Source organism: Schistocerca nitens, chromosome 11 (assembly GCF_023898315.1).
Source record: "Schistocerca nitens isolate TAMUIC-IGC-003100 chromosome 11, iqSchNite1.1, whole genome shotgun sequence".
Lineage (NCBI taxonomy): Eukaryota > Metazoa > Arthropoda > Insecta > Orthoptera > Acrididae > Schistocerca > Schistocerca nitens.
In genome coordinates this window covers 62,966,371-62,988,192 of record NC_064624.1, presented here as the reverse complement: position 1 = coordinate 62,988,192, position 21,822 = coordinate 62,966,371, and positions in this window count along the sequence as shown.

Below are 21,822 nucleotides of genomic sequence, written 5' to 3'. Positions count from 1 at the left end.
TCACCATTGGAATACCACATCTTAGATGGAACTTCGGCGAACACAAGATGTTGACATGCATCTTATTCCCTGTACTTTTATACTCAAAACATTATTTTATTTTTCTAATCTTGTTACATAAATAACTCGAGTTGCTAGTATCATTTGTTGGAAAGATGATGTAGGGATATGCATCAACTTCTCCACAGTGGTATGTGTCACCACATTTCTTCATAGTGGTGTGTATCACTACACAAGGCTGCTGTGTGTCTGAGTCTCACTCTTCTGACACTGAATTTCACAGTGAAGAGCAACCCCTTACTGCTTGGTTGGATGCTGCAGTGAGGCATTCTTCAGGCCCAAATAAGAGAGTTGCATTGGTTTGGGTGTCCAATCAACAGTACTCTGCACATCATGGAGCCAGTACCCTCCCTTTCCTTTTGACTGAAGACAAACCAGCAAAGTCAAGAACACTGGAAAGCTTATGAGCCTGTGGCATCTTGACTGGAACCAGGGGCTTCTGTCATCCCTTAGTCCTTGCCATGGAGACCTGATAAGTGCAGGTACTTTAGATGGACATACGTTACCTTGAAATAGCTTTTATGTGCCACCATTAATAACATAGTTCCTCAAGTCAACTACTCCTGTGGACAGGTTTATTAGCTAAACTTCACAAACAGTGCTCCACGTACTGCACTAGTTTATGGTAGAAAGTAGATATTTCTGTCATGTCTCAGGACCAGTTTGTTGGCAGCCAATGGGAGGATATTACATCATAGACAATGCACAGCTGTTAACCATCTGTCCTGCCATTAACATACAAACTAATCATTTTGTGGATGGCCTTTACTCCACAGCATGCTTTTGATACATGTTGACAATTCTGTTAATGAAATATAATCATCTCTGTGTGTATACAGAACACATGTGCAACTTTGATTTTGAAATTTTATTAATTTTATCTGATATACAATCCTGGTTTTGGTGAGTGGTATTGTCTGCATAGTCGTATCTTCATGTTCTTCTGCTGCTTACAAGAGGTTCTTGTATTGGGGTGTAGAGCAGTGTTTCACTGCCTCTCTTCAAATACTATTAACAGCTTTCTCTCAGAGATGGATCTATGTTGTGGCAGACTTGATATATAGCCTTCCCTGAGGTTTAGGTTAGCCTCAAAACGAACACTTTCCCCTTATTTCCTGTTTTTGTCCACAGTCCTGCTGGATACAAATCAATATCTGAAAGAAGAGTGCAAAAATAATTCATGAAAACCCAGTTTTACATTGTTACTTTTTTTTTGTTTGGCCACTGCAAACAGCCTTTTTCCCTAAACATTCACTTTGATCCCACTCTAACATCTAATATGTCAAAGTAGCTGTTAGATTAAACACTGTGTTTGTCTCTCCATTGAATTAAAAATATGTCATTGGCTACATAAATCGGCTTTTCAGCCATCATAACTTCCCATTACAGCCTGCAACAGGTGTTACCAATATACACGTAGGGGTTGGAGAGGGGATGGCCCATGAAAAAGTTGTACCAGCTTAACTTGGTCATATTTTCCTCCAGGGTTGCAGATGCATAACTTCATTTCCTGTCTGAGGTGTTTTTTAACTTTATAAATAAAAAGAACTTTGCAAAGAACTTATGTGGCTTCCATGTGCAAAATAGTAGTGAGAAGCATTTTAACTAGCTTGCTGCATCAGCGTTTCCACATTCACACTGGGCAAAACCAAAGTACCTTCTTCAAACTTGTAGCTGTCAAGACATGTACTTGATGCAGTCATCTACATGGTGCCATGACTCACCCCACACTACTGTCAACAGTACTTTCCTTGTTGTGGTGGTTTGTGACATTATTCCATGGTGTCAAAGACCCCTGTGTCATAATTATAATATGTCATATGAACCAAATTACATTTCATGTAATTGAAAGTTCTGCTGTCAGCCGATTGTAATGGATACATTCAAATGCTCAAATGATATTTGGAGTTTCTCATAAATGGTCAGTTCTATTTTCTTGCAGATTCTATTTATAATATATTGATTGAAATAACTTAAATTCCAAAATAAAAATCAAGAAATGCTATTGTGATGTCAAGAGATTCAATGTGAATTCCATTTGAACAAGTCATAGTTCTGACTTCCAATAAATATTAGTAATATCAGGTCCAATATCTAAAAAGGAAACAAAAAGTGAATATTTGCATTACACAGTAAAAATAAGTTAAATAGCAGGGTAGATGAATGGAATTTAAAGCTAATCAAATACTATAACAAAAAGTGTAGGTTACATAAAACTAACTTTTGTAAAATTGTATGTTTTACTTTATAAAGGATTTAGCATCTGAACAGTATTTTACATGTAATAAGAGAGCTTGCAGTTGAACTTGGACTTATGAAAAGAGTGGAGAGCTCAATAGAATTGTAATACAAGCTTGAAGCCATTGACCACATCACACTTCACCACGTATTTTGCAGGCAATTGACCGGTTTTTCCTACTCCTGCACACTTCAAATGCAAAAGGTTCTCTATTTGGCTTCACTCATACAGCACACAGTTAAGTTTAGTAATGTTACTGGAGTTTCTCAAGTCATGCAATTGCAAATATCATAATAATAATAATAATAATAATAATAATAATAATTCATGTTGGCACCTACATAAATACTGTGAGTAATCAACATCTTCCATTCATAAGCAAATACAGTGCATTTCTGTGCAGATAAATTTATTCAGTTCCTCACAATAATGAATAAATGTTGCAGTAAAACAGTAGAAATTCTAAAATTTGTCACATAGTATGATTTACTTAATGATACCCAGAAATGTCTACCTGCTTACGCAAATCCTTACATGCTCAGTGCCTTGCGTCAATGCTGGTGACTGGGACCATCCCTGGCAGAGTTGCCTCAAATCAAATTACAATGGTGGCACACTTTTTAAATGTTTAAATAATGAATGAAATGGGATGACAGTGGTACTGGTGAAAAGGAGAAAATTACCATGATATTTTACATGGCGTGTGTAATTTTTTCCATGGAATGAAATGTTATTGCATTTGTGAAATTTTCTTTGAGCCAACTACCCACAATAACATGTCTCCCTTGCAAAATGAGCAAAATTTTAGTTGAGAAAAATAATATTTTGTGTGTGTGTGTGTGTGTGTGTGTGTGTGTGTGTGTGTGTGTGTGTGTGTGTGTGTGTAATAGGAGTAGCTGCTTGGCAAGGATGAAATAATTTGTTGTTTGGTTGATGTCTGATGTGTCTATCTCCAAATTAAACAGAGTCTTGATTTCAAATGTATGGATCAATTGGAATGAAAGTGAATCTAATTTAACATGACACAGTTTCTTGTTACCTAATGCCAGTAAGTGAATACATGTGACCAATAGGTTTTTAGCCCCACATGATGTGTAACCACCAATCAAGTGCAAGGGACAGAAGCTTTGAATATGCCATTCTTTCTTTTTTCAGTTTCTTGAAGATCCACTAAAGATTGTAATGCCTAGTCTCCATATAAAGCAAGACCTAGAACTGAAACAGGAGGATGGCATTGAGCGTGATGTAAGTTTTCACATCAGTGATGTATTGTGGATGAAGTACTGTATGAATATCATGAAATTCATTGGGTGCAATATATTTCAGTGATCATAAATGAAGAAACCTTAAAACCTAGGATATTAGCACTCCTCCAGAATGTTTATAGCATTTCAATTGACTGTAGGTATATTGTTAGGTTGTGTGTAATGGTATTTGAATGAAACTTGTAGGAAACATAAGTTTATTAACTGTAACCCACGGTAATTTTATTGTACATGTAAATAATGAATGCCTCAAATTTGTTCTTGGAACAAATGTACCAAAGATGACTTCCTTGCAGCAGCTATCAATTTATTTCTCTCTGTCAGAGTTCTATAATAGAAAAGATGTAAGATGTAAGAGGTAAAGCAATCAACTGCAAGCAGTATGTTATCAGATAAGTATTGTGTTTGTCATACTATTTCTTTTCGCTGAAGTATTTAATGAAAAACAAACTGCATTACTGGAATTGTGTTTGCTCTGTGTAAAGACAATGGGTTTATCCAGTATGTATGGCATAAATTTACAGTGTAATGGAACATTGCTTATACCAAACTGCTTGCAAAGAGAAAATGTGATAGCAAGAATTTTTGTAAACAGCATTAAATTTAGTACATTATGCTGATAGTCTGTGAAATTCCATATTAGTTTGATTATCTATCACCATAGTGTACTAAATTTAATGCTGACGAAGGTTTGTTAGATCTCCAGCCACATGGTAGCATTGATATCATGCGATGTTTCAGGAAGTCATGTTACCCATCTTCTGGCGTAGTGTCGAGATTCGTGGGGAGTGGGCTATTTATATGTGCCAGCACCCCCCTCCACTAGACCTTGGGTGGCTGCAGTGGTTGGGATGGTGGCCACATTCGGTTATCGGTGTAAGCATTATGTCTGTGTCCTCAGCGGAGGGCGTTGATGGTCATGCTCCTGATGGATTGCCGCTGTCGCAGGGTTCCATGGTGCGCTGATTTGCTATCCATCATATCTGTTGACCAGATTGTCGTGAATCCTTATTTCTAAGGATTGTTTGATAATGCTTTCCCAGAAGCCAGATGTTCAGCACAGTACTTTCGTGTTTTCGAAGTTAAAGGTGTGTTCTGCTGTGGCTGATTTTTCTGTGTGGCCTGGTCTCACACATCCGATATGATCTCCATAGCATTTAGATATACAGTGCCGTGTTTGCCCATTATATTGTTTTCCGCATTCGCATGGTATGCTATATATACTCCTAGTGTGTTAAGGTTCAGCGGATCTTTGGTAGAACCTAGGTGCTCCCTGGTCTTTGATGGTGGTCGGAGAATGCTTTTGATATTGTATTTGCCCAAATGTCATGCTATTTTGTCCGGGAGCGGAACCGTGTACGGAAGGAATGCGAGACGGTCTCATTCTTCTTCATCATCTTTTTCTGGGATTCTCACTGCTTCCTTCTTCCTTTGAAGTGCTCTGTTGATCTGTGTTTGACTGTAGCCATTTTGGCGAAAGACTTCCCTCAGGTGTTAATGCTCGGATGGTAGGCTCTCTTTGTCACAGATGGCATGCACCCTATGTACCAAGATGGTCGGTACTGTTTGTCTTATTGCTGGATGGTGGCAGCTTGTTGCACGAAGGTATAGATAGGTCTGTGTGTCTTCTTCCTATGTACTGCATGGCCTAGTGAACCATCTGCCTTCCCCTTAATTAAAATATCAAGGATGGGGAGCCAGCCATTATCCTCCATTTCCATTGTAAATTTGGTGTTCGGATGCTAGCACTCGTTTGCCATGTCCGCATATGACAGAAGTGTCATCGACATAGCTGAAGAAGTGCTTTCGTTTCTGTCTGGCAGTTTGAAGGGCCACCACCTCGACATGTTTCATATAGAGGTTTGCAATCACAGGAGCCTGTGGGGAGCCCATGGCCACACCATCGATCTGTTCGAAGAATTCCCCATGGCACTGAAACTAGGTGGTTGTTTGAAGAGCCTGACTGTTTGTGGGTCAAAGTGCTGGGCTAAAACTGCCAAGGAGTGTTGAGGGGCTTTTTTGTGAAAAGCGACGTCACGTTGAAGCTCACGACTAGGTCCTCCATTTGTAGTCACATGTCCCTGAGTATTTTTACGAATTTGGCTGAGTTTCTCACATGGTGGCTGCAGTCCCCCACAAAGGGTTTTAGCAGTGTTTCTAGGAGTTTAGCAAGTCCGTAACAGTGAGAGTTGGAGTCTACAATTGGTCCAGAGGTACCCCTTCCTTATGGGTCTTAGGGAGTCCATAGAGGCTTGGTATTGCTGGTGCTCCGGGGTACAGGTGTTTCTTCATTGGCTCAGGTAAGTAAGATTTCTTAAGCAGAGCTATCGTCTTCCTACTTATCGTCAGGGTTGGATCCGTCTTCAGCCTCTTGTTGGCCTCATCTTGTTGCAGCAGGTTTTCTGCTGGTATTCGGCAGTGCTTAATAGCACTGTAGCATTCCCTTTGTCTGCTGGTAGGATCGTTATTTCACGGTCATCTCTAATGGACCAAAGAGCTGCTCGTTGCTCTGCAGATGTTATTTTTAGGCAATTGAAATCAGTCGATAATTCTGGAAGTTTCCCATGTGACTTCCTCTGCTTCCTCCGTGGGTAGCCTTTGTACTGCTTCTTCCACGCCACTGATAATGTCTCATTTCGAGTTTGTTCTGGGGATGGGGGCAAAATTCAGTCCTTTCTTGAGGACTGCGATCGTGGCAGCAGCCAGTTCTTTTCCAGTCAAATTGACCATGGCTCTGGTGTCATTCATCTCCTTTTTTGTCTAAAACATTGCAAGATATCAATGCTACCACCCGACTGGAGACCCGAGATACCTTCATCAACAGTTTACGCCGGGAAGGCCTACAGTTAAATTTAATGCTATTTATAAAAATTTGTAATACTTAATAGAAATCTATGTTTTGTAATGGTATCCAGCTCTGTGGACTAAGATCAGTTGTGGTGAGTATTAGAATTTTTACTGGGTAGACGTGATTGGAAAATGAAAAAGAACAGAAGTCTCACATTTCAGATGTGGGATTAGAGAATGCTGCTGAAAATTAAGTGAACTTACAGGGAATATGTAGTCCTCAGCAGAACAGTCGAGGAAAGAAATGTACGGAAAATGCTGACGAAAAGAAGGGACAGGATGATAGGATAAGTGTTAAGACATGAGGTAGTGAACTAGTCAGATGTGTTTCCTTCTCACTTGGGGAAAAATGCTACTATTACACATATCATATAGGAACTTTAAATGGAGTGTAGTTAATCTTGTTATGTAGTCAATTGTGGAACATCATCGAGCATTGGCAACTCTAAACTAGTAGATAAAGAAGTACTTTTTTGATGGGTATATCTTGCAAAATAATTGTGCTAACAAAATAGGAGGCATTAGAGCTAATATAGATGCTTCCTGGCAATTGTTCTCCCCAAACATCACCTTCAAATAGAATAGGAAATGGTGAAGTAATAGATGTAGTGGTATCAGAAGTACCCTCTGGCATGCACCATTAGGTCACTAGTCTAGTGTAGATGTAGGTGTACAAAGAATCAGATATTAATAGGCAGGGATATGGACTATAATCACACATTTATTGTGAGACACATTTGGGAGAGATTATGAGAGAATAAGGAATCCATTTCTTAAAGATCACAGTACTCACAGACAATGATTGCACAGCACTGGGAGTGTGTTGAAAAACATCGTTTTCGTTGTCCAAGTGCATTCAACATAATACTTGAGAAATAACTGCGATATATTGAATGGGAGAATCTGTGCTTGGCACAGTCACGGCAAATTCCAGAGCTAAGAAGGTTGTCTGTAGCATGTATGAAAGTTAGTCTGTAGGGCATTATCCAAGGAAACAGATGTGGTGGTTCTTCCTTTCGGAGTAATGCAATGTGTGCCACTTCATACTGAATTTCATGTTTGCCACCATTGAGAACTGTTGACACATGGGTACAAGCGACAGCTGAATGTAAAGCACTATAGCATTAGTACATCAGTAACTTCGAAATTGTGAAAATGATTGTGCAAAATCACAATCTCCAGTAAAATTAAAACTGAGGCATGTGATGTATACTCTCCTCACAATTACTTTGGGATTGACACTAGAGCAGGAACTCATGAATATGCAAAACGAAGTTGCTTAATTCTTCCCCGACTGTTCACATGATCTGACATTTCATTGAACACACTCAAATTTGCATACTAATCAGTGTACAAAGGTGGAAGTGGGATCAATAGATTCTGGAAGAGTTTCACTACATACTCAGATGAGATGTGTTTGTGGCAATAAATTTTTAATTTTATATGCAGAATATTTTCGAAAATGCATTGTTCAAGGTTCCTGAAAATTTGACTTACAGGGAAACTTTGTTACTAAGTTTAAATGTCCAAATTGTGTTAACAAAATATTTAGAATATATCTTACTTTCAACAGCTCCTAACTCTGTCAGATGTCTAACATAGGATTAATTTAAATTAAACATTGTGTGTGATGCTCTGCTCATGTGATAAGGTATCAGTCATCTGTTTAGTTGAGAGAAACACAGCACAACATTTACGGTTAACATGACATTACATTTTCTGATCAAACATTACAAATCTTTGTAGCAAGAAAGGTACCCATTTTGGTAGAGGTATGGAAATTTAAGTATGAAAGTAAGAAGACTAGTGATGACATCATTCACTACCTTCCAATTGCAACTATTATGATGGAAACATTGAAGATTTTGTTAGTGTCATTAGTGCTGAATTCCTGAGGTGCACTTCATTTGACTGTAGTTTCCAGTAACAGCATTCTTAGTAACAATTAAAATTTATGAAAATACAATCTGCTCTGCACGTAAATACACCACACATTCCCTGGTAATTTTCCTAACAGCTTCATTACTGAGTTCCCCAACTGTGGACAGTGTACCTTTTTTACTTGTTTCATCACTTTTTTTGCAACATAATTGTCAATTTAGGTCCATATCAATTCTGTTGGGTTGACGTGCCAGTGAGAACTTGTCAGCCTAATTATTTTATGCCTGTATGTTTTTGTCAACCTGTCAGTTTTTGTATGTGGGCAACTGTGGTTTATGGAGAGGTATTGGATTTATATGCTCCATATTTTTAAATGTTTCACTTACTTCCTCTTACAGATGCTGAAGCCAATAATTTCCTCCTTTTATTTTAGCATAAGGTTCTCATCAACAACAGAACATTTGGGAGCACTATCAACAACAGATGTTGATGTAGGCAGATTATGCACAAACCATTTATCTCAACTGCTTTTGGTTTTATATAGCATTGCCTAGAACAAGAGTGATATCGATATATCCACTGAATAACATTTGCTGAAGTTGCTTTTAACATTCTTAAGCACTGCACACTCCAGAACTGATAACAGTAATGACAGGTAAAATTTCAATCCTATAAGTGTACAAAATGAACACAAACAGAAACTCATAGTGCAGTGAGCGATTCCATAGGACAGCAAGCTGCCTAAAACTGAACTGTACTGCACTTGCATAGTATATTGGCAGTGTGGTGAAGGTGTATCCCTTGGGATAGACTGAATGTATGATCTACAGTCTTTGAATGTGTCCACACTATTTCATATCTAGCTGCCAGTCCTAAAGTAATTCTGTATAGAGTTTAATTAAATTACCCTGTTGCTTTCTAGAACCAGGTCCTTGATTGTGACACAGGCAGGCAATGCAAAACAAATTTTGCAGGCTGAAAATCTTGGACATTATCTTTGGTCCAGTGCAAGACACTGTTGATGATCGGAGAGGAGGAGAAGTCAAAAGAATACATTGTCCAGTAACAGGTGTCAAATGCCTGAACTCATTTAAGCTAAAGCTGTGAGTGTGAGAACAAGATAAGTGGATAAATGCGGGCAACAATAGGCAGGTGAAGGCTGAAGACGAGTGATAAATGGTGTGTGGATGGGAGAAGCACAACATTGCAACTCGAGGCAAATTTCTAGGTCGCCAGATGATGGTCAGGGTCAGTAAGTGCTGTGCTGTGAAGTATACAGTGTAGGAGAGAGCTGTCAGTGTGTCTGCAAAGAGCACAGTGAAATGTACCACATGGTGGAATCATGGGAATGTGAGTTAGAAAAGCTGATCAGCAAATTATGTCTTTGTATGGACAGATTTGCACAAGCTGTATTAATTCGAATATTCTTCGTTATTTTCTTGAAGGTCTGTTGGGAGTATTTTGCCACAGAGATTGTATCAGTGAGGATCCCAGACTAAGTTTGGTGTGGGATGATCTGGATAACATTTCCAGCATTCACATCACTAATATTGCATGTAGAATGAGAACAGTCACTGGCTAATTGAAATAATCATAGATCATGAATTCTCTAGAGATCAGCAGTATATTAGTAACCAGCTGAGTTCGTGATATTGCCAGGGTAGGTATATATTCCAATCTGTTAGTCCATCTTCTCCTACCACATTCATTCCATCTCCCTCTGTCACTCTTCTGTCTCCTACTCACCCACCATTTTACCATCTTCTCACCCACTTTCTCTGCCTGTCTCGTCATTGCCCTTTCTCTCTGCCCCTCAACTTCTCCTCAAGGTGTGCAGTCCACCTATGAGCTCCTTTGCAGGCAGAATGACATATCTGTCTACTTACAGTGTCATGTAGCCATAGTACTTCAACTACCACCTTGAAAAATAATGTATTAGTCAGCAATGTGAAACACATACCAAGCAGTAGTAGGAATCAACTATTTCTTATGACTAGACACAGCCATGTTCCAGTTAAAGTTCTGCTCAATGCTATGGGCTGGTGGAAACTTGTTAACAAAATTAAATTTTTTTGTTGATGAGAAAGCAATGACATTGCTGAGGCAAGGGATGAAAGAATACACAAAACAAATATTAAATGTCCAATTTTCTGTTTGCAAGTTGCAGCTTGAAGTATGTAATACTGAGATGAGTAGAATTGGAATATCTATGCCAGTGGAAAAGCAGCAAATATAAATGCCTGGGAAATGTGATGAATGTGTTGTATGGCAGAAATTCTGTGAGCTTATGAACAATGCAAAAAAGTACCAACTTTGCTAGAGGTTAACAGCTTATGTTGAAGAGAAATGGACTGCATAGCTAGCAGACAGTCCAACAAAGGGATAGGAAAACAGACTGAGGCTGCTGTTATTTAAAGTGCTGGGTATCCCACCCAAAAACCATTTGTCATGGTGGCATTTGTTCCACATATATCGACAAATTTAAATCTCTCTAAAAGATCACACCTCGTTTAGTAGAGCAGATGAGGTTTGTGGTTTAGATCCTACTACACAATGAATTTTCCTTCTCTTTTCCTCTACTGTACTGTCACACTGGATGACAGCTTCAGTGCATGTCGTGATAGGAAAATCAGTAAGATACTTTTGTTGCACCATGAACGTTATATGTACAGCTTGCCACTGGTGCGTTTAATTTGCAATAAATTTAAGGAACAACTTACTAGGGACATTATGCATCATTTGTTTTTTGTATTAATTTTACAGCCATTAACCAGTATAAGAATTAAATTCAGCTTTCTTAACCCTTATTTTCAGTCTTAAGCCAACACATGCTGTCACCAACAAATAGCCCCCTGCGGGTCCGTGGTAAGAATAGGCCCGAGGTATTCCTGCCTGTTGTAGGAGGCGACTAAAAGGAGTTTCAACCGTTCAATGTGATGGTCCCCATTGGGGTTTGACCTCCATTTTTAAAATTCTACAGAAGTACGAGCCTTTTGGGGAAGGACACGTTACGTGGTGTATCACCGGTCCTCAGTGCAATGAGACCTTGACACTCATCATCGTAACGGTGTTGTAACTGCACCCACTGTTCATCAATTTGGGCCTAAACACCTGATGGGTGGCATAGGTTACGTCCGTAGTGCGTCCCCATCTGCACCTTCGATCATGATGGACTTTCCATGGCACCCGAAATCCAGCACGGTAGCCAGCCCCTTGTGGTGGGGTAGTCATGTACCCTCTAGGTTGTAGCCCCCTGACAACACAGGGATCGTACTGCCGATACCTGAGCTGCACCCTCTCCACGTAAGCCAAGGAGTAGATGCCTGTGTACCTGGGGCATCAAGACTCCCAGCAATGGTCATCCTGCCAGGTGGCCCTTGCTGAGGCTGGGTTGCACCTGTGGGGAGAGCCCCTGGTCAGAGTGGGTTGTATCGGGGCGGACGTTTTGCAGATGAAGCGTCAACATGCATCAGGTCGCTCTGCGGCTGTGCCTTCTAAGAAGAAAGGTTCTGTCTCTGTCTCCAGAAGGACCAGAACCAAAGACGGAGACTTTCCCCTTTGGCCACTCCCAGGGAGGAAGGACAGGACCGCCGGCTTGGGGCGAAATACTTCCCCCACAATTTAGTCTGTTCTCTGACCAATGGGGGACGTTCGCCACCTCCAAGCCCATGTTCTTTGTACAGCATATCAAGGATATCTTCGGAGAAATCGAGGCTCTTAGTAAAATGCGTTCGGGGTCCATTCTCATAAAGACCACCTCCGCTACACAGTTGAGGTCGCTCCAGGCATGCCACTGACTAGGGGACATCCCAGTGTCCATTGTCCCACATCTGGCGCTCAATAGGTTGCAGGGGATTATTTTACATTGGTACCTCCTGCTGCAATCTGAAGAGCTCAGGACCAACCTGGTGCGCCGTAGCATGCATTTCGTCCGGCGAGTCCAGCACGGCCCCAAAGATCATAGCGTCAACACTGGGGCGTTTATCCTCGCATTCGAGGGCGATGATCTCCCGGAGAAGGTAAAGGTGATGTGCTACCAGTGCGATGTGCGACCTTACATCCCACCTCCTATGCAATGCTTTCGATGTTTGCACTTCGCGCATATGTCGTCAAGGTGCGAAGCTGAACCCCTTTGTGGCGATTGTGGACGTCATCTTTGTGAGGGACATACATGCACCCCCTCACCTCGGTGCGTCATTTGTCCTGACCTCCACTCGCCTAGATCTTTCGACTGCCCTGTCTATTAGAAGGAGAAGAAGATACAGGAATTGAAAACCTGGGACCATCTATCTTATTCTGAGGAAAGGAAGAAATATGACCGCCTCCATCCCGTGATGTTGGCAACATCGTTTGCTTCGGTCCTGTCCACTCCTTCCGCAGTATCCTCACCCCTATCCTGTCCCCACTCCATCTCCTCACCCCATCCAGGGTCTATGCCTCCGCCTCCCAACTCCCTCCCTTCCAAATCCTTCTTCGTGGCCCCTGCCCCGTCTGCCTCAGGGGCCACCCTTCCTCCTCCTCCTCCTCCTCCTCCTCCTCCTCCTCTGTCGCCTGAGAAGTGATCCTCTTCTCAGGCATCCATCAGGGAAATGTTACGGACCCCAGCTTCTAACCCCCCAGGGGGGTCCACAACTTCTTTGTGGATATGTGCATGGCGAGCACAGGGCCCCGAGCTATTGCAGCCTTCTTTCTCTCCAGGCCTTCATTTCCTCCCCATTCCCCTCCTTTCCCCTTCTTACTCCTTTCCCCTTCTTACTCCTTTCCCCTCGCCCTCTCCTCTCCCTCTCTTGGTGTCCTTTCTTATGTTGGCCCCCGCTATCCTCCTGGTTTTGTTGGTTTTACAATTCGGCTTTGTTGTGTAATCATCTCCTCCTTTTGGCATTCCCTGGTCCCCCTCTGGTGTTTGACCTCCATTACAAAATTTCTCCTCCGTAGTGTGTGCCATTTGGGGAAGAGCACCTTACCTAGTGTCTACGACATGTGCCCTCCTAGTAAATTCCACCTTTTCTTTCACGTCCTTGTCTGATGCTAGGGTGCATAGCCAGCACGGTAGCCAGCCCATGTGGTGGGGTCGCTATGTACCCTTTTGGTTGAGCCCCCTGATCACGCAGGGATCACACTTCTAATACCTGAGCTGTGACCACCTCATTCATGCCTTGGAGTGGTTGCTTGTCATCCTGGAGCATCAGAACCCCTGGCAATGGCCGCCATGCCAGATGGTCCTTGCTGTGACTGGGTGGTGCCCGTGAGGAGAGCCCCTGATCGGAGTGGGTGGTATCAGGGTGGATGCTATGCAAATGAAATGCATACGGGTCCAGAACTCTGGCCATTCTTCTGCGGCTGTCTCTCTGCATGGAACTGATTAAAGTGCTGCTTCTCTTGCCCCTTCGGCCTTCCCGTCCATGGCTACCCCCTCGGAAGAGGGTCAGGCCCATCGGCTAGGGGCGAAACCTTTCCCCTGTTATCTAGTTTGCACCAGGAATGATGGAGATACTTTCACCAATACCAAACTTTTATTCTTTGTGGAACACATTGAAGACAAGTTTGGCGAAGTGGACTCCCTGAGCAAGATGCGGGTGGGTTCGTTGCTGATCAAAACTGCTTCAGCTGCCCAATCTGTGGCCCTTCATGCCTGTACCCATCTTTGCACAATTCCTGTGTCCATTACCCCCACCAGTCTCTAAATATGGTTGAAGGTGTGATTTTTCACAGGGATCTCATCCTTCAAACTGATGAGGAACTTCGGGACAGTCTCGGATGGCGGGGTGTTCATTTTGTTCGGCGTGTTCAGAAGGGTCCTAAAGACAATTGCATTGATACTGGTGCCTTTATCCTGGCCTTTGAAGGGGATACCCTCCCTGAGAAAGTTAAGATTATGGTTTAACGATGTGATGTGAATCTGTACATCCCACCTCCTATGAGGTGTTTTAAGTGCTTGCTGTTCACAGGCACCTCTCTGTGGTGACTGTGGACGTCCACTCCATGAGGAGAGTCCCTGTGTTCCCCCTCCTGTGTGTGTAAATTGTCATGGCAGTCATTCTCCACGTTCACCAGATTGCCCAGTATATAAGAAGGAAAAGAAGATATGGGAAAATAAGTCCCTCGATCGTTTTACGTACACAGAGGCCCATAAGAAGTATACACGTCTTCACCCTGTGTCCATGACATCTAGTTACGCTTTGGTTACATCTTCACCCCTCTCCTCTCCCTTCCTTACCCCCATTCCGGACCCCTCACCTCCCCCCCTCCCATGTGGCTCCCACACCTTCTCCTCTGGGCACTGCTCCCCTCCCCAGCTGGAGAAGTGTCCCACTTATTCGGCGTCTGCCGGTCAAGGGCGCCTCTCCCAGGATGCCCCTTCCCGGCACCTTCCAGGCCAAAGGTCTGCTGCCACGCGACGACCGCGAGAGCTGTGGTCTGTCGGTCCCCAGGTCGAAATCAGGTCGGACCCCTGCAGGCTTCTGGTGGCGTTTATACGTTGGTCCGTACAGACATTGCTAGCACGAGATTCCTCTTCAAACTACATTGGAAGCGGTTGCTGTTAAAGTCCACCTAGACTCTGAGGTCACGGTTTGCAATCTTTATCTCCCTCCTGACAGGACTCTTACACCTGCTGCCTTAACTGCCCTTCTTCAGCAACTTCCTCCACCCTTCCTCCTCCTTGGGGTTTTAATGCTCATCATCCCTTGTGGGGCAGTGCCTTTCCATCTAGACGAGGTCTTCTCATAGGCTAGTTTATTGCAGACCACGACTTGTGCCTTCTTAATGATGGCTCCCCTACTCATTTCAGAGCCGGTCATGGTACCTTTTCTGCCATTGATCTTTCTCTTTCTTCTCCCTCTCTCCTCCCTTCATTACACTGGTTGCCACACTACGACCTTTGTGATAGTGTCCATTTCCTGTTGATTATCTCGCTCCCTTCCCGCTCCCCGATGGACAGGTTACCTCGTTGGTCTTTCCAACGCGCCGATTGGCCTCTATACACTGCACAGGTCGCGTTTTCTCCCTCTTTGTCGGGTTGTATTGATGACGTCCTACGTGACACGTCTGACGCGATTTTTCGAGCCGCTAGCCTTGCTGTCTCGCGCTCATCTGGACCATTTCGTCGCTGGCAAGTCCCGTGGTGGAGTACGGCCATTGCCATTGCCACCTGTGATCGCTGTCGAGCTTTGAAACACTTTAAGAGGCACCCATCCATAGCCAGCCTTGCTACCTTTAAACGCCTCTGCGCTAAAGCCCGTTATTTAAACAAACAGAGCAAGCGGATTTGTTGGGAACGATTCGTTTCTTCCTTTGGTTCTACTGTCCCTCTGTCACGGTTATGGGCTACACTTCCCTCTCTCCAAGGTTGCCATCGGCACTCCACCCTCCCAGGCCTTCACCTCGCAGGTGGCCTTTGTACGGACCCATTTTGCAGTGGCATCAGCATCAGCCTCCTATCCAGCTGCTTTCCTTCACCAGCAACAGCGGGCTGAAGCTTCCACCTTATGTTTTACCCCTTCTGAGTCAGAATCTTACAACGAACCTATTACTGAATGAGAATTTCTTTCTGCTCTATCTTCTTCTCATGATACAGCCCCTGGCCCAGATTCCATTCATAACCAACTGCTTCAACATCTCAGTGCTCTACAACAGCAACATCATCTTCGGGTGTTTAACCATATCTGGCTCCAGGGTGACTTCCCTTCTCAGTGAAGGGATAGCATCGTGGTTCCTGTCCTCAAGCCTGGTAAGAACCCCCTATCTGTTGACAGCTATTGGCCAATTAGTTTGACCAATGTCGTAAGTTACTTGAATGGATGGTAGCCCGTCGGGTCCTCGAATCTCGGGCTCTATTGTCGCTTTACCAGTGTGGCTTTCGAGAGGGACGGTCTCCAATCGCTCATTTACTTCGCTTGGAATCTGCAGTTCGGCAGGCTTTTTCCCAGCGCCGCCATTTGGTTGCAGTGTTTTTTGACCTTTGCAAGGCCTATGACACGGCCTGGCGCCATCACATCTTACTTACCCTTCATCAATGGGGTCTTCGGGGCCCACTCCCGATTTTTATGCGCCAGTTCCTGTTCCATCGGTCATTCAGAGTTCGAGTTGGTACTGTTTTTAGTTCTCCACGGACCCAGGAGATGGGCATCCCACAGGGTTCTGCCTTTAGTGTCCTTTTCCTCATTGCTATCGATGGACTTGTGGCCTCTGTCGGTCCTTTGATTGCCCCTGTCCTGTATGTGGATGATTTCTGCATTTGGGTTGGTTCCTCTTCGATGGAATCTACAGAACGGCAGCTCCAGGGAGCTATACGGCGTGCCTCTGCATGGACCCTCTCACACGGGTTTCAATTCTCTCCTTCAAAATCGATGCACAACGACTGCCTGTGGTCCCACAGTTTCGTTTCCTGGGTCTTCTTTTCGACAACAAGCTCACTTGGCTGCCCCATATCAGCCTTCTGAAGGTAGGATGTTTCCGTAAACTCAATGTCCTTCGCTTCCTTGCCCACTCCTCTTGGGGTGTGGACCGTTCCCCCCTTCTCCATCTTTATTGTGCTCTAGTTTTGTCTTGCTTGGACTATGGTTGTCAAGTTTATGGTTCAGCTGCTCCTTCCACACTGTACGTGCTGGATCCAGTCCACCATCGTGGTATCCATTTGGCCACCGGTGCCTTCCCTACGAGCACTGTTGATGGTCTCCTGGATGAAGCTGGGATCCCCCCCCCCCCCATCTTTTCGGCGGTCCCAGCTTCTGGTGTCATATGCACTCGCTATCCATTCCTTTCCCACTCATGCTTCCTATTCTATCCTGTTTCCAGACCATGGATGTCGCCCACCCAACTCCCATCCTCGGGCAGATTTACCAGTTGGGTTCCGCCTAGTCTCATTGCCATGATTTTCAGCTGCCTTCTTTGTCCTGTCTCCCTCGCTCCCTCCCCTTCACCCCCCCTCCCCCTGGTTAGTTCCTTGGCCTCGAATTCGGATCGATCTCCGCCGAGGTCCGAAAGATTCCATCCCCCCGATGGTGCTCTATTCCTTTTTCCGCCAAATTTTATGGGAGTTTCGGGATGTTGTTGGTTTTTACACTGATGGCTCTAAATCTGCTGATCATGTGGGGTATGCCTTCACGTCCTCTGTTGGAACGGAAAATCATCTGCTGCCACCTACATGTGGGGTGTTTACTGCGGAATTGATTGCAATTTCCCAGGCCCTTACCCTTATTAAACAGTCCCAACACAACCGCGTTTTTTTATGTATGGACTCGATGAGTGGCGTTCTTGCTATTGACCGGTGTTTTTCGCGCCATCCCTTGGTCTCTGCCATCCATGACCATCTCGCTGATATTCACCGTGCTGCTTGTTCCATTTACTTCCTTTGGGTCCCTGGCCATGTGGGTATCCTGGGTAATGAGCTCGCTGATCGTTTGGCTGGGAGAGCAGTCACGTACCCCCAGTTTTCTGTAACCCCTACTGCAGCAGATTTGCGGCTTCACATCAAATCCCACTTCCTACAGTCATGGGCCAGTTCTTGGGAGGCTATTCCCCTGTCTAATAAACTTCGTGCGATTAAGGTGACACCAGGCCCGTGGCGTTCTTCCTTTCGCCTCTCCCGAAGGGACTCGACCACACTGTGTCATCTCCGCATTGGCTATACCAGGCTGACCCATGGTTTTCTTTTGCGTGATGAGCCACCCCCACTTTGTGGTTGTGGAGCCTTCCAGTCAGTAACCTACATTTTGGTCGACTGTCTCCTCCTTTTGGCTCTGTGTGCTAAGTACAGATTCCCCCACACTTTACCTTTGATGTTGGCTGACGATTCCCGGATGGTCTCTCTGGTTCTCGGTTTCCTCCGGGAAAGTGCTTTTTATTCTCAGTTTTAAGGTTTTTTAATCTCTCTCTGGTGTTGGGGCAGGGCGGTGAGTGTTTGGGTGTCTCCCACTGTAAGCCGTGTTTGGAGATTCCCGACTCACCTCCCTAACCGAGATCCTCTTTTCTTCCCCTTTTACTCTGTTTTTACCCTTCTTTTTTAAGGATTGGTTAGTCTCCTTTTCCCATACGTACTTCTACATTCTAGCGGTTGCGCCTTTAAAGTCACAGGTGGTCTTGCCTATGCTGCTTCAGCATAGCGTTGCGTTCGTTCTCTTGCTGACTTCGCTCATTTTGTTTTTATCATTGACAACGTGACTGCCCCTTTACGTTTTTCGCCTTTTCCCTTTTATTGTTCTGACTTTCCTGAGATGTCACATTAGGGGAATGGACCACATTTGAAACAAGGGACTGATGACCTTGCTGTTTGGTCCCTTAAACCTCAAACAACCAACCAACCAAGTTTCGCCAAGACGCTCTGCTGCCAGGTGCTCCGCAGGCCTGTCGCCAGCGGACAATGCTGCCTCTCCTGTCCAACCCAGGAATGTGGCCGCAGCTGGTGGTGATGACTCGTTGGAACAGGATCTGCCTCCCGACAATTGTAGCTATGTTCCCTCGAAACCTGGCCCTTCGCGGCCATTGAGGTGACTAGTTCTTCCCCCTTTCTCTGACTCGCGATGGCTCTATTACATTGGAACATAAGAGGTATTCGATCTAATTGGGAGGAATTACAACTGCTCCTCCATCTGCACTGTCTGCTCGTCATTGGTCTCTGGGAAACGAAGTTACGCCAAACTGCTTGTATTGCTTTTACCCACTATACTTCAAAGTGATCTGACCTAACCCCTGTGGACGGTATTCCAGCTGATGGTGGGGCCATGTTGCTCGTTCGGGACGATGTCTATTACCATCCCATCCCATTGACCACCCCACTAGAAGCAATAGCTGTCCGTACTACTCTTTCTGCGTTTACTTTTTCTGTTTGTACTGTCTACACTCCATCGTCCTCCGCAGTTAGTCAGGCTGACATGATGCATCTGTTTGCTCAGCTTCCTCCGTCGTTTTTATTGTTTGGCGACTTCAATGCCCATCATCCCCTTTGGGGTTCTCCTGTATCCTGTCAGAGAGGCTCCCTCTTGGTGGATGTTTTCCACCATCTCAATCATGTCTGCCTCAATACTGGCGCCCCTACTTTCATCTTGGACTCTACTTATACCTACTCCCACTTGGACCTCTTGATCTGTTCTACCAATCTTGCCCATCGGTTCGAGTGGTATGTCCTATCTGACACCTATTCGAGTGATCATTTCCCCTGTGTCGTTCGTCTCCTGCACCAGACCCCATCCCCACATCCCTCGAGCTGGAACATACCGATAGCTGACTGGGGACTTTACTCCTCCCTGGCGACCTTTCTGGACCAAGATTTTCTCAGCTGTGACAGTCAGGTCGAATACCCCACGGCTGTTATCAATGCTGCCAAACGTTCCATTCCTCGTACTACCTCTTCCTCACGTCGAGTTTCAGTCCCCTGGTGGAATGAGGCTTGCATATCTGGAAGATTATAATGCCCCCTTTACCATGCGGCAACTTGAACGTGCACTTGCACTGTCCCGGTCCTCTGCTCCAGGGCCAGATGCATTCACGTTCAAATCCTGACACACCTTTCTCCGGCAGGTTAAATTCTTTCTTCTTCATACCTATAATCGCGTCTGGAACGAAGGTCAGGTCCCCACGCATTGGTGTGAGGCCGTCATTGTTCCCATACCCAACCCCGGAAGGATAGACACCTTCCTTCTAGTTACTGCCCCATTTCTCTTAAATGCTGTGTCTGTAAGGTAATGGAGCGCATGGTTAACACTCGGTTGGTTTGGATTCTTGAATCTCGACAGCTACTTACTAATGTTCAATGTGGCATTCGTCGACACTGCTCCGCTGTTGACCACCTTGTGACCTTGTCGACATTCATCATGAACAACTTTTTGCGAAAGCGCCAAACGGTAGCTGTGTTCTTGGATTTGGAGAAGGCCTATGATACCTGTTGGGGAGGAGGTATCCTCTGCACTATGCACAGGTGGGGCCTACGTGGTCGCCTGCCCCTTTTTTTTATTTATTTGTAACAGATCTAATGTTCTGGGTATACGTGGGTTCCGTATTGTCCGATGTCTTCCTCCAGGAGAACGGAGTGCCTCAGGGCTCCGTTTTGAGCGTAGCCCTTTTTGCCATAGCAATCAATCCCGTAATGGATTGCATTCCACCTTACATCTCCGGCTCTCTTTTCGTCTATGACTTTGCGATCTACTGCAGTGCCCAGAGAACATGTCTCCTAGAGTGCTGCCTTCAGCGTTGTCTTGACAGCCTATACTCATGGAGTGTTGCTAATGGCTTCCGGTTCTCTGAAGAGAAGACAGTTTGCATTAACTTTTGGCGATATAATGCATTCCCTCCACCACTCAGTCCCATTGTTCTCCCCTTCATAGAGACAACTGAGTTTTTAGGGCTCACAGTGGACAGGAAACTTTGTAGGTCTCCGCATGTCTCTTATTTGGCTGCCCGTTGTACACTTTCTCTTAATGTCTTCCGTGTTCTTAGTGGTTCATCTTGGGGAGCGGATTGCACTGTCCTGCTTTGCTTATATTGGTCCATAGTCCGATCAAAGCTGGATTATGGGAGCCTCGTCTGCTCGGCCATCCCTCTTACGCCGTCTCAACTCCATCCATCATCAGGGGTTATGTCTTGCAACCGGAGCATTCTATACCAGTCCTGTTGAGAGTCTTTATGCTGAAGCTGCCGAGTTACCATTGACCTACTGGCGCCACGTACTGTTTTTTCGGTATGCCTGCCGGCTGTTGTCAATGCTCGACCACCCTCTTATCAGTCCTCCTTCGACGATTCTCTCGACCATCAGTATGGGTTGTATGTGTCTGCGCTGCTGCCCCCTGGCGTCCGCTTTCGTCCCCTGCTTCGACAATTGGATTTTGCCCTCCCTACCACCTTCAGAGAAGGTGAGAGCCCGACACCACCTTGGCTCTAGGCTCCGGTTCACATTCTTCTTAAACTCTGCTCGCTCCCGAAGGAGGCTACTTCGGATGCAGTGTATTGCCCATGGTTTGTCGAACTTCGTGCTCGACTCGCCAATAACACCTTTATTTACACTGATGGCTCCAAAACTGACGATGGTGTCGGCTGTGCCTTTGTCGTTGGGGACATCCCCTTTAAATACCGGCTCCTCGACCAGTGTTCCAGCTTTACAGCCGAGCTTTTTGCCCTCTCTCAGGCCGTTCAGTATGTCTGCCACCACCGCCATTCTCTGTATGTACTCTGATTCACTCAGTGCTCTTCAGAGCCTTGGAGCTCCATATTCGGTCCATCCCTTGGTGCAATGGATCCAGCAATCCCTCCATTCTTTTGCTGATGATGGCTCTCCTGTTAGCTTTATGTGGGTTCCAGGCCATGTAGGAGTGCCTGGGAATGAGGCTGACTACAAGCGTCATCTCCTTGTCTTCAACGGAATCTGGTGCGATGGCATCTTTATATTGCAATGGCGGGAGAGCACCATCATTCCAGTGCTCAAACCCAGTAAAAACCCACTTGATGTGGATAGCTGTCGCCCCATCAGCCTCACCAACGTTATTTCTATGCTTCTGGAATGTATGGTGTGTCTGCAGTTGGGTTGGGTCTTGGAGTCAA